Below are 14,710 nucleotides of genomic sequence, written 5' to 3'. Positions count from 1 at the left end.
AGATGAAAAGTACTTCTGCCAGGACCAGTTGCACAACACCCTAAACAACAGCTGGTTTGCATGCAAATCCATGCAATGTCCCATGTATCATGGAAACCAAGTTCTCCCAAACTGTGATGGTCTTTGGGTGCATCACCAGTGAGGGTGACATCATGCCATCCTACATCTTTGAACAGGGACTTAGGCCCAATTCAGGCGATTACATGCAGCTGCTGGAGACTGTGGTCTAACCCTAGCTGGAGCAAGTTGCTGCTAGAAGGCCATATGTGTGGCAGCAGGATTTAACAACTTGCCATAGAATTTCTACAACTTCACAAGCCCTGATTTCTGGCCCCCTAATTCCCTTAATTGTAATCCCATGGATTACTCTGTATGGAGTGTGATTGAGAAAGACACCAACTGCTCTGCTGCTTGCAATACCAAGGCCAAGCTGATGGCCAAGATCAATAAGGTTTTGTAGATACAGGGATATACTTGCCAGGTTCCAGAGCCATTTTGAGGTCCAGATGGAAGCTGAAGGTGGCTACTTTGAGTAAACTGTTATCTCCCAGCCATGATCTAGTTGATTTATTTATACTCTTTTACTTGTTTCAGTCATTTGACTGCAGCCATGCTGGAGCACCGCCTTTAGTCGAGCAAATCGACCCCGGGACCTATTCTTTGTAAGCCCAATACTTATTCTATCGGTCTCTTTTGCTGAACTGCTAAGTGACGGGGACGTAAACATACCAGCATCGGTTGTCAAGCAATGCTAGAGGGACAAACACAAACACACATACACACACATACATATACTCTTTTACTCTTTTACTTGTTTCAGTCATTTGACTGCGGCCATGCTGGAGCACCGCCTTTAGTCGAGCAAATCGACCCTGGGACTTATTCTTTGTAAGCCCAGTACTTATTCTATCAGTCTCTTTTGCCGGACCGCTAAGTAACGGGGACGTAAACACACCAGCATCGGTTGTCAAGCAATGCTAAGGGGACAAACACAGACACACAAACATATACACACACACTTATATATATATACATATATACGACAGGCTTCTTTCAGTTTCCATCTACCAAATCCACTCACAAGGCTTTGGTCGGCCCGAGGCTATAGTAGAAGACACTTGCCCAAGATGCCACACAGTGGGACTAAACCCAGAACCGTGTGGCTGGTTAGCAAGCTACTTACCACACAGCCACTTCTACGCCTACATATATATATATTCTTTATTTAATTCTTATTTATGATTTTTTTAATTATAGAATATTTTAATTTGATTTATTGTAATGAATAAATTGAAGATTGAGGCCTGTGGTTGTAGCGGTTTGAACTATATGTATCTCTGGTTGTTTAAAATATATATCATTTGTGGTGTTATTTAATATATAAAGTTCGTTTAAAGATAAAAAAAAATCTGGTCTTAATTGTTATATATAATTATAGTGGTTTGAGTATAAAGGGTAGAGACCCCACTTCAGTTATGAATGACTATGGGATTACACCTAGAAAATTCCCCTCTGAGGCATAAGTCTAGGCAAGGTTGTTTATGGAGGACCAACAGTCACCCATACATACTAGCCTCCCCCTCTCCATGCTACCGGTGTTATCCAAGGGAAGGGCTGATACAGCTTGGCACCAGTGGCTGAATGGACTAGAGCAATGTGAAATAAAGTGTCTTGCTCAAGAACACAACACACAGCCCAGTCTGGGAGTCAAGCTATCTACCACATGATTGTGAGCCCAACACTCTAACACTGACCCATGTGCCTTCACTGTTTTTAATATAGATAAATATATTAAATACTTGCCAATTTTTATACTTATTAATATCATACTTTTTTTAATATAAAATGATTTCATGCCTGATTTTTATTGTAAATGTTATTATATATCATTATATTTTTTATTCTAATAATCTTTTGTTTAAAACAAATCTTAAAACAATATGAATAATTCTATGAGAAATCTTTTTAAATAATTTTATTTTTGGAATGGGATACTGTGTTTCCTTTTCCTTTTATGCAAACTGTCAAATTTAGTAAGCTGAACTTTGCCAATGAGTTAAGCTAGGAATTTAGTGTACAAGTAGAAGTCTGCCCCCTACGTCTGATGCCTCGTATACCCAGTTTTTCTCTCAAATCACTTACACTCTGTCATATATGCACACTGACATTACCCATCCAGCAGAGCATGCTGGCTTCACTTCTTTCAAGGTAGGAACTCTCTAAACTTTGCCCAGTCTGTTCTCGTTCTAGTAGCTAGTTGCTTTCAGAACAACCTCCACCACTGCTAACTTGGTCACACAAGTAACAGAAAATATTCACTACTTCTAAGGAGCCCCCAGACATCTAAGAGAGTATATTTTCTGTATATTTCTGGTGTTTAATGTATCTGCACATCTGCCACATATAAAGACTACTTTCCCTGTTAATCCCCAGTGATAGTGTTGCGCCTCTTCTGGGTTCATATCTTGTACTGGGCACAACTTATAGAGCTTCTCCTTCCACCTTTTCTAGATATTGAGCAGGGCCATCTTCCTGAAGGGATCTGTGATTTGTTTGTTTACTTATTAGATCTTTCGTCTTTGCTAAATTGACTCTAAAGCTCATTGTTTTCAGACATTGCTACCATACCTGAAATTTCTTCTCTAGTTCTGGAAGTAAGTCAGAAATAAGAACAAGGTCTTCAATGTAGAGGTTCTCCCAAGTGCCATTAGTCTTAAATTCCTCAATTATAGCTTGGAGCACTATGATAACGAGGAGGAGCTGAAAACTGATCCTTGGCAGACTTCTACTTGTACACTAAATTCCTAGCTTAACTCATTCGCAAAGTTCAGCTTACTGACAGCATCACTCTGCATGGCTTGTGCATCTATCCTTAGCTTCCATATTACCCACCAGATAAGGGAGTAGGGGACCCTGTCAAAGGCTTTCTCCATGTCAGCAAAAGCCAAATACATAGGCTTATTTTTGGCCAAGTACTTCTACAGTTGCCTCACCAGGAAGATAGCATCAGTATTAGTTTTGCTGGGCACAAAATCAAACTGCATCTCATGTAGGCTAACTCTCTTCCTAATTAATTGAGCTATGACCCTTTCTGTAACTTTCGTCACCTGGTCCAGCAATTTGATGCCCCTGTAATTATTTCTGTCTAAGGCATCACTTTTACCTTTGTAACAGTTGCTACACCAGACATTGAGTATGACCCCATGTGGATAACCTGATTAACTATACTGATGACTAGGCTATGTCTCACTCCACCAGATATTTTAAGCATCTCTGCAGTGATATCTGATGGGCCAAGAGCTTTCCCTAACTTTAAATCCTAAATTGCTTTATCTACTAAGCTACAGTTGATTTGGATAGCTGGTTCCTCTGTTGGGTGCACATTAGCTACGCTCTTCTTATCCCATGTGTCCTTTACATTTAGCAACCTTTCATAGAGGCACTTCCAGCCCTCCTTCTTAGCAGAATCACTAACTGCAAGTAAGCCTTCATCCATATGTACACGCTTCTCTCTCTCTCTCTCTATATATATATATATATATATATTGTATAAAAGATCGTGGGTAAGGCCAAAACAATGCGAAGTAAATGCAAGGTAAATCACAAGAAAACAACTATGTGAATTAATGTAGACTTATCATGATCTTTTATACAATATATTCTACACAATTCTTCATAGTAATTATTCCATTATAATAATATATATGTATGTATGTATGGTGGATGGATGCATGCATATATATATATATATATATATATATATATATATATATATATATTATATATATATATATATATGATGTGTATTGTATATATATACATATCTCACTGTGCTTGTGTGTGTGTGTGTGTGCTTGTGTGTGTATGTATTCTCATTTAACGACTCAGAGTACAAATTAGGTAGACATAATGCCAGTTCTCAACTGCTGATCAATATATACATATGAATTATTGTTCCCATCTTTAAACCATAAACTCTAAAACGGTTCTCCTCTTTGGAATCCTGAGTAGTTTCACAGACATGCTAGCATCAGATGCTGCCATAGAAATTTGAGAATCAGTAGCAGAGTTTTGTTTCATGCATTTTTGGTTTCTTTCACATATATATATATATATATATATATATATATATATATATATATATATTATTATTATTGTTATTATCCTCATTATTATTTATTCAGAATCAAAAATATTTTTTGTAGTTTCTCCCTATTTCTTTTTTTTTATATTTCTATATAAACATGTTACTCCTCCTCCTTTAACCTCCCACCACTTCCCCAACCTCCCCACGTGGGAATATATCTCTCAGTGCTAACTACACATCTTCGGTTTTGCTGAAGAAACCCTTAAACTTATCAACAGCCTCAAACATTCTTACCAGATGCAGAGTTTTACTCCAAAAACTGATATTTTTGCATATATTTTTCAGTTATAAAAATGTAAAAATATTTTCCAAGAAATTAAATTTTGATGACTTCTTTTAATTTTTTTCATTTATATTTACTTTAGTTTTAATAAAATAAGTCTGGTTTGTTAGCTATAAAATTGCATCATCATCATAATCATCATCAGTAGCAGCAGCACTAAAACTACATTGTCATCATCATCATCATCACCAACATCCCCTTTGTCATCATTGTCGTGATGATCACCACCAACATCATTGTCACAACTACCACGGGAACAGATTATAGTAAGGACCTCATGGTCAAGATCGGTAAAAAGGAGGTGGGTTAAAGGGAGGTCTGCAACTGGACACTCCAATGGAAATAGCATGTTTGTGACTGGTCCCTGGCAAAAACCATTCAAAACATCATCTCTTCCACGTCAGCACAGAAATGAGGCACATATTTTTCCAACAGACTTTTAGACTTAAAAGGAAGACTTTATATCATATGGCTACTAGTGGACACAGTTGAATCTCATTTAATTGAAAATATTATGCCAGTTACTGCCAAATCCCATATGTAGCAGAAACAAGGGTCTAGTGAGGAAGAGGAGCACCCTTGTGATGACAGACAGACAGACAGGCAGGCAGGCAGGTAGACAGACAAATTGATAGAAGAGGTCCTAACCCCAAAATATTGAAATGCAAGGTAAAAGTACAAACCATCAACTTGTATTAATTCTCAGAACTTGCATTGTTTTGGCTTCATAAAAAAGCTAAAAACATGTATATATATATCTTTTCTTTCTTTTTTCTGGAGCACCGCCTTTAGTCGAGCGGATCGACCCCGGGACTTATTCTTTGTAAGACCAGTACTTATTCTATCGGTCTCTTTTTGCCGAACTGCTAAGTGACGGGGACATAAACACACCAGCATCGGTTGTCAAGCAATGCTAGGGGTCAAACACAGACACACAAACATATACACACACATACATATATATATATACATATATACGACAGGCTTCTTTCAGTTTCCGTCTACCAAATCCACTCACAAGGCATTGGTCGGCCCGGGGCTATAGCAGCAGACACTTGCCCAAGATGCCACGCAGTGGGACTGAACCGGAACCATGTGGTTGGTAAGCAAGCTACTTACCACACAGCCACTCCTACGCCTATATATATATATATATATATATATATAATGTGTATACACAGATACACAATGACTGGAAACACATGGCAAGTGGATAGAAAGCCAGGAAATGTAATAAAAAAACACAATCCAGAGAGAGGGAGACAAAGAACTGAAACAGTCATAACCAAATATTGTTTTAGAGAAAGATACTAGAATTTGAGATCTAAAAGATGTAACTGATCCATTTCACACCTGAGTAAAGGGGAAAGAAAATGGAAGAATAGATAAATTACAGGATCTACAGTGGGAGTTAAACAGGTCTTGAAATTGCAGAGAAAAAGGGGTCATTCCTGTTGTAATAGGATCACTGGGTCCAGTGTCTGAAAATATCTCTGAATAGATTTATCTATCCAACAAAACTATTACCTTTGTGACACAACAGAGGACATATCTTTTTGGTACAGCTTAGAATCTTAAGATATATACTGAATATTTAAGGAGATGAGTAGTGGCTTGTTGTTTGGTGAACAAAGCCAGCAAGATAGCTAATGCCACAGCTATGTGGATCCATACCCCTGGAACATCAGCATCAAAGATTACCTTTATGGGGATAAGCCTACTACAAAGGGTAGAAGGCTGCCCCCTATAGATTGTGTCGCAATTAAAAAAACTTGTGGTTGTGACATCTCAACACTGCACTCCTCTTTGTGAGTATAAGACATGGCAAGTGTCCCACTATTCAGCAGGGTGGACCTGGTCATTATCCAGATACTGCTACAAAGATTAGAACATGGACTCAAAACAACAGAACTGTAATGGAATGCTATTAAGGAAATGAGCCTACCATAATAAGTAAAGAGTGTCTGAGACCAAGATAACAATTATTTTTATAGTAATTGGTTCATTTGGCACCCAAACTGCTACCTAAGAAACTGGAAGATATTGGAATTGAAAGTCACATTGTTGACCTACAGAAGTACTATCCTTTTTTGTGCAAGAATTCCAAGAAAGATTCTTGAGACTTGAGGAGACTTGTTGTCACCAAACCTCAAGACAACATTCCTACTAATTAACTTAACATATAATTGCTTTTGGAAAATAATAATATTGATTTTTCATTTTTGGATTTGGTTTGCAAGATTCTTTATATGAGTTCATGTGTTGAAGCATATCCTGTTGTGTCTGGAGAGAGTCATTTTCTTTTTGTGCCTTATAATGTAACACACTCACTGGTAAAATTTCCACTTTTTTCTTATTTTTATTTTCCTAAAATTTTCGTTGCATCTTGCAACCTTTTCAATAGTTCTTGATTCTGAAGAATTTCAGCTTTCTTCTCCATCACCCACTACTCTATCTCCTAGAAGACGAAGCTCTGCATCTACAACACATCAATCCTCTCCATTCTCCTCTATGGAGCAGAAATGTGGTCCCTCTTGAAAATCCTGGCAAAGAAGATCAACAACTTCAATAGCAGAGCTCTGAGGACCATCAAGAAGATCAGATACTATCATCACACTTACAACTGCATGTATGCATGCATCAGCTCACAGCCTCCCACCGCATAGCCATCCATCAAATGTGCTGGTACAGACATGTCTTCTGTCTCCCACTAGATCATCCTGCCAGGGTTTTACACTCATTCAATGCAGCAACTGCAAGCCAGAAGAGGCTGCATGGCAGGTCCTACACCAGATGGCTGGATGTGATTGGGGGAGATCTACAGAGGCTCAACATCAACTTGGAGGATACAGAGGGGCTGGCTTTGGACCGTCAGCAATGGAGAGCACTAGTGGACTTGGTAGGCTTTATGCATGAGGACGTCTCTGGGATCACTAATTTGGAATGACCCCAGCTCCATCAAGCCAGGAGCCAGCCTTGAATACTTTTAGCAGTAATTTCTGTTGTCACCCAGTTTAAAACCATCAACTGATCCTTGGGTCTCTTTAGCAGCATCCATTCTATTGTTAACCAGTTTCACACCATCACCTGGTCTCTATGGACCTTTAGCAGAGTTCACTTTGGTGTCAGCCAGTTTTACACCATTGCCTGGTCCTTGGGGACCTACAATAGAGTCTGCTCTGTTGTCACATACTTTAACTCTTCTACCTGGTCCTTGGGTACCTTTAGCAGAGTCCACTGTGTTGCCACTTGTGATGAAGTAGACCCAACTGTTGATACCAGGTGGTGTTTTATGTTTACTGACAAACACTCTCTGTTGATCAAATTATCTCCATTTACGTCACTGACATTTACACCAAAGAGATTTACCTGCTATTTTATGTCACTGATGTACTTTAAAATCTATTAACTGGATGGTGTTAACTTCAATCCTTTATGTTCTGTGATCAGTCACTTTGCCTTTCACTTCTCTGGCAGGTGTTTAACATGACCAATTTAATGGAGTGTGCCTTGCACACACACACACACACACACATACACTTACCTCTGTCCTTACCTCAGTGTTAGAAACCATTGTTATAGTAAGGTTATTTAACTTTAGTAAATACATTTACAGCTTTCAGAATACGTGAGTTATTATTAATCAGGTAAGCTCATTAGAATAACAGGTATTTTATTGTAATAAGAAAACTAATCACGATATTAATAAGATTAATTACAATGAATTAGATTGAAGTAGTGATGAAGCAATAAATATCATTGTAGCAATGTCTCCATTGATCAGCTGAAGGAATTATATGAGAGTTAGAATGTCAGCATAAATAATTAACTTCCACAAGTTTATTTCTAACAAACAAAAACATGCAGATGATGTGTGATGGTTGTGTGTTTAAATAATGAAGTACAAATGAGTTGCAAATCAAAATGAGTAGGAAAGGAATTAAATACATTATTATTTGTCCTCATCTTGTTTGTTAACACAGCGTTTCAGGTGATATACCCTCCAGCCTCCATCAGGTGTCTTGGGGGAAATTTCGAACCTGGGTTTTCATTCCTAAGGTATTTTCTTTGATGTTATTATTATTATTATTATTATTATTATTATTATTATTATTATTATTATTGCCTTTGCACAACGCTGAAGATATACTACAGTGTCAGCTGTTCACTACCAGTGAAGTTAGTTAAGTTAATTTTTGGGCTCAAAAAGCAAAAAGCAAGGCCATGTAGGGGGACATGGAGTTATGTACAGGGTGGTGTTCATGCAAAGAGTTCAGGCCATTTCTGGTCAAGAGAGACTTTGAACCGAGCGGTCGTCGGTATCTTCACTATCTCATCTGGCAGCTTATTCCACGGATCCATAACCCGGACGGAGAAAGCCCCTCTCCTTCGATTGAGATGAAATCGTTGCAGATAGAGCTTTTCGGAGTGACCCCGCAGCCGATGCTCTGGAGCAGGAGTGAAGAACAGCTCTTTCGAGAGGTTACACTTTCCGCTTAAGGAAACACCTCCTATTTTTTGAGCACCTTCCAGAGTATTCAAGTGGTTCCAAGCAGTGCTGTTTTCTGCAAGTGCTCCACCCTTATTGCAGCCCCTATTTGTTCCATGTACTTCTTGAGATTTTTTCTCACTGTTCCCAGGGCTCCGACAATTATTGGTGCTACTGCTACCTTTTTCATCGACCACAACTGCTTAACTTCCCTAGCTAACCTGTCTATTATTTAGGTCACTACCTGGAATTGAACTCAGAATCTTAGGGTTAATAACCCATGCTCTTAACCCCAAGATTCCGAGTTTGATTCCAGGCAGTGACCTGAATAATAATAACAACAACAACAACAATAATTATAACAACATCAAAAAATGCCTTAGGAATGAGAACCCAGGTTCAAAATTTCCTCCAAGACACCTGATGAAGGCTGGAGAGTATATCAGCCAAAATGTTGTGTTAATAACAAACAAGATGAGGCTAAATATCCATCAAATATAAATAATGTAAATAATGTAATTCCTCATCTCTTAAATATAGAACTATAAGGAATTAAATGTTGTAATGGGCAAGACATTAGGGTGCTTTGGTGTGATCATCATCATTCATCATTGTTCGACCGTGGTCGAGACAATGGAATTTACCATGCTATGCCAGACTTCACAGTCCATCATGGCATTATGGAGGTCCTGTTGCTGGATGCCTGTATCCCTGGAGATTACATCAGGGTAGGAGAGTGTGCGCCCTCTGGTATTGCGAGTAGATGGCTTCCAGAGGAAAAGAGTAGAAATAACCTCTTTTTCAGCTCTACAACAATGTCCAGCAAACTGGACTCTCTTACCTTTCACAAGAGATGACACAGGTGGTAGTTTCCCATATATTTGCATTTTGGTTGGATGGCGCTTCCACGAGAGATTTTGAGCTCTCATAAGGAGGCAAGTGTAGGTTCCATCCAACCGCCTCTCAAGCTTCTTTGATAACGTCCAGGTTTCTGAGCCATATAGTAGAATTGGTTCGACTGTGGCTTTGAAGATTTCAAGTTTGAAGTCTCTACTTAGATTTGATGACCAGATCTTATGCATGTCATTACAGGCTGACCAGGCCATACCCTTTCTAGTTAGAAAGTCTTTTCCAGATGATGATATGTATGACCCAAGATATTTGTAATCAGAAACCATATTTAAGGGCGCATTGTTGAGAGTATGGATGATGCAATCACTGTTGGACAGGCACTTGTTTGTGTATTCAGTCTTGGCCTCATTGAGGTAAAGACCTACACAATTTGAGGCTTGTTCAAGAGATTGTAAAAGAGACTGGGCATTGGAGAGAGAATCACTGATAAGAGCGATATCATCAGCAAAGTCAGTGTCTGTCAAGTACTCAGCTGGGTGTCTGGAACTTCTTCTTGGTTTTATTTCAAAGCCCTTGCCAGAGATGGTAACAACTGACATACTGAGCACATAATCAACAACAATGATGAAAAGAAATGGGGCGAGTGTGTCTCCCTGCAGTATTCCGGCTTTGATTGAGAAAGATGATGTTTCTCCGTCAGGGGTTAAGATGGTTGAAGACGTATCTGTGTAGAGGACCTTGATGGCAGAAATGATTTTGTCTGGTATCCCATAGAGCTTAATGATTTCAAACATCTTGTACCTATCTACAGAATCGAACGCTTTAGAAAAGTCTACAAATACCATTGCAAGATCGCGATTAAATGCTTTTGATTCTTCAATAACTCTGCGTAGGCATAGTATCTGGCTCAGCATTGAGCGTCCATGTCTGAATCCATTTTGGTTCTTTCGGAGCAAAGGTTCAACAAAAAGGACAAGACGATTTAGGATCAGTTTGTTGTACAGTTTTGCAGCAATTGACATTAGAGATATACCCCTGTAGTTGGTGATGAGGGATAAATCGCCTTTTTGGGGTATTGGGATGATTTGAGATTGGTGCCAAATCTTTGGAGCGACAAAGGTGGAAAGTGTGTGGTTGCAGAGGTTGAGCAAAAGTGTGAGAAATCTATCATCCTTCCAAATTATAGCTGGGATGTTGTCGGGACCAAATGCTTTTGAGGCTTTTAGTTGCTTGGTGGCTGCTGTTAGTTCAAATATGGTAAAAGGGGAGGTGTTGATGTCCAGCGTGTCTGATATAGGCACACTTGGAAGAGTGGGGTTATCAGGGATTTTGGCATTCTTCCCAAGGAGGTTTTTAAAATGGGTTGACCAATTTTCTAAACGCTTCTTAGCTGATCCCCCTTTAATTCTAATTTGGTGTGAACATGCTATAAATAATGATGATGACAATGAAAAAAATGGTTGGTGATCCCAGTTGAGGGGAACTGTGGAAAAAGAGTGAGAAAGATATGGGTAGAGGTAATGATGGCCAATCTCAGGATGCTGAACCTTACAGAGGAGATGACAAATGGGGAAAAACCATGTAGGAGGATCTGTCCAACCCAAGCAAACATTAAGAAGATGATGATGGAACATACCAGCTACATTCTTCTCTTATCCTCACATTATCTTTCACATTCAGAGCCCATGTCTTATTACCATGTAGCATTGCTGCCAGGGCATTTGACAAAATCTGTTTCCCATGTATCTGTAAGCTTTATGGCTGCTGCACATCTTCCACATATGAACACCACTTTCTTTGTTGATCTTTCGACTGTTTCACTGCACCTCCCATGTGTCAATAGCTTGCACTAGGTACACTATATATATGGAATTCCTGCCTATGCCTTTCCTATATATTGAACAGGGCCATTCACCTGAAGTGAGTAGTATCCTCTCCATTTTCTGGTTTACTAGGACCTTGCTTTTGCTAAGTTAACTTTAAAGCCCTATGATCCCAGGTTTTGCTTCCACACCTGGAATTTCTTTTCCAGTCCTTTCACAGATCATCAGCACATAGTGGTTCCCATGGGCAACCTTAAATTCCTCTGTTATGACTGGAGGAGGAGGAGGAGCAGCAGCAGCAGCTTATCTTTTCTATTTTCTAAACTTGTGCTTGGATCTCATCCATTCTGAAGGCCTCCTATCAATCTGTGAGTGACTCTGTTTTATCCAAAACCTCCCCTACTCTTAGCAGATCTTCCATTCATGCATCAACAGTGTGTTGTATCACATTTCTCAGGGTTTGCTACATACCATGCATTAATACATTGAGCATTTTGTGGAAGAGTTCTGCAAAGTGATTAAGAATTTGATGTTTCTCTTTGCAATATTGTTTATCCGTCTGCTAACTTCTGCTAAGTGGTACCTCTTCTCTAAGGTTCCATCTCTCCTTCTATGTATGGAGCCACTGAGTTTGCAATGCAACCATTTGGTTTTCCTACCACTTCAGTTTCCTCTGGTATATTGTTGTAAGAGGTGGCGAGCTGGCAGAAACGTTAGCACACCGGGCGAAATGCTTAGCGGTATTTCGTCTACCGTTATGTTCTGAGTTCAAATTCCACCGAGGTCAACTTTGCCTTTCATCCTTTCAGGGTCGATAAATTAAGTACCAGTTACACACTGGGGTCGATGTAATTGACTTAATACCTTTGTCTGTCCTTGTTTGTCCCCTCTATGTTTAGCCCCTTGTGGGTAATAAAGAAATATATATTGTTGTAATCCCATCCTAGCTTCTCTGAATTTACTTGAGTTTAATTGAATGTTGAATGCCAAGAGATATTTTAGCTGAACAGGAGAATCGCAGTGGTATTGTTACAATCAAACTAGTCTTGATTAAGTGTTGCTTTCACAGATGCTGTCTTAACTGTGCCATAAAGTGTTCTTCAAGCAAGAATCTTACGTTTATGTTTCCAAGTATTTGCTGTTGTATTTCTCACAATTCCATAGTCACAGCTAAATCTCTTTTGAAAGTGGGCTTTGCATTCCAATCCCACATCTTTCCTGTTGGTTTCTTAATTAATAAGGAAGATTTAGTTTTGTTTTATCTGAAGGCTACCTGTCCTTGGAGTATTTCATGACCCATGCTACAGTTTGTTCCTCTCACTATCCATGTAAAGTGTACATCTCCTTCACCCTGCTGTTGAGGAGACTAATACTTCGAGCCTGGATGTATTCAAGTCCATTCTACACTGTTTGAAGATAGTCTTGGCAATGCCGAGGATTTGCTTGGAGCACAAAGTAAGAAAATTTTCATTTGGACTGCATCTCTCCATGTTATGCTTTCTAATAACACCCGGCAACTTCTCCAACATAGACATTGAAATTACTCATTCTAATCAGTTTGCCTCTCTGGTACGCAATGTCTATTTTCATTTGCTTAGCATAAAGTCAGAATCTTTTACTATGAAGATATACAATCATCTCTAGCCCTTTATACTTCAAGTGGCAAATTTGAGCAAACTCTGTTCCCATAACTAAGACCTCAATATTTTCATAGTGAAGTCTGCCTGCAATTGTTGGCTATAAATGCCAAGATCACATTAAAATAATATTTTCTCTCCTCCATATAACTATTATTAATTAGTTATGTGTCCTTCGTGGTCCTAAATTGGTATATGTTAGATGCCTAATCTTTCTTCATATGAATACATCAGTCACTTGCTCCCTCATGGGGTGCCCTTGATATATGTATGGATCCTATAGCAATTTAAACCCAATATTAATCCAGCTATACTTATATTCAGTAAAGGGGCTAAAAGTGAAGTATGTCCTTTATGTTCCTGAATCTCTTCTAAAATTACAATTGCCAAAGCGATAGTACCAAGGATATTTCCTGTCTCTTTTGACTCATGGTTCTAAATGAAGTTAGCATCTTGTTCTTTGTCAAGAGATTAACAGTAAACGGTTACATAAAATTGATCGATATAAAATTTATTATAAATTAGGGATATCAAAAAAATGCTTTGAATATGAAAACAGATTAACTTTCTTCTCCTTTCGGTATTTGTTCCCTAAATCATCTTTATAGTTAAACTAAAATATATCAATTCACAGCTGAAATACCACAAGTGGTCTGAATGTAGTTACAATGACTACAGTAAACCTTGGTGACTCACTCAACAAGCAGCACAAGATTACTGCAGCAGATATTTAAAACTTGTCCATTATATTGCAGTCACGCATATTAAAGGGACCTTCTCGTGAGTTTGTTGGTATGGTTGAAATAAACTGATATTCTCATTTTGAAATTATAGCAGTGACTAATTCGGTTTATTAATCATCGTTATAATGAAGACTCAAACGTACTTAGTTTCAAAATATAAAAGGTTTCACTGGTTTGTTTACTTTTTTTTATTAAAAAAAAAATGTTTTGATTAAATTTTTCAGAAGTACATTTTTGAATGTATAGATTACGATTACTTTCTTTTACTCTTTTAATTGTTTCAGTCATTTGACTGTGGCCATGCTGGAGCACCGCCTTTAGTCGAGCAAATCAACCCCAGGACTTATTCTTTGCAAGCCTAGTAGTCTATCGATCTCTTTTGCCGAACTAAGTTACAGGGACGCAAACACACCAGCATCGGTTGTCAAGCAATGTTGGGGGACAAACACACAAATATATACACACACATACATATATATATATACACATATATACACGACGGGCTTCTTTCAGTTTCCGTCTACCAAATCCACTCACAAGGCTTTGATCGGCCTGAGGCTATAGTAGAAGACACTTGCCCAAGGTGCCACACAGTAGGACTGAACACAGAACCATGTGGTTCGTAAGCAAGCTACTTACCACACAGCCACTCAACATTAAAAAAATTTGGGATGGAGTTTGCAATCATTCTCCTCAATGCCAAATTTCTTTAGAAAAATTTTAAATATGATTTTGA

This window comes from Octopus sinensis, linkage group LG3 (genome assembly GCF_006345805.1).
Source record: "Octopus sinensis linkage group LG3, ASM634580v1, whole genome shotgun sequence".
Taxonomy (NCBI): domain Eukaryota; kingdom Metazoa; phylum Mollusca; class Cephalopoda; order Octopoda; family Octopodidae; genus Octopus; species Octopus sinensis.
This window is presented reverse-complemented; position numbering follows the sequence as displayed.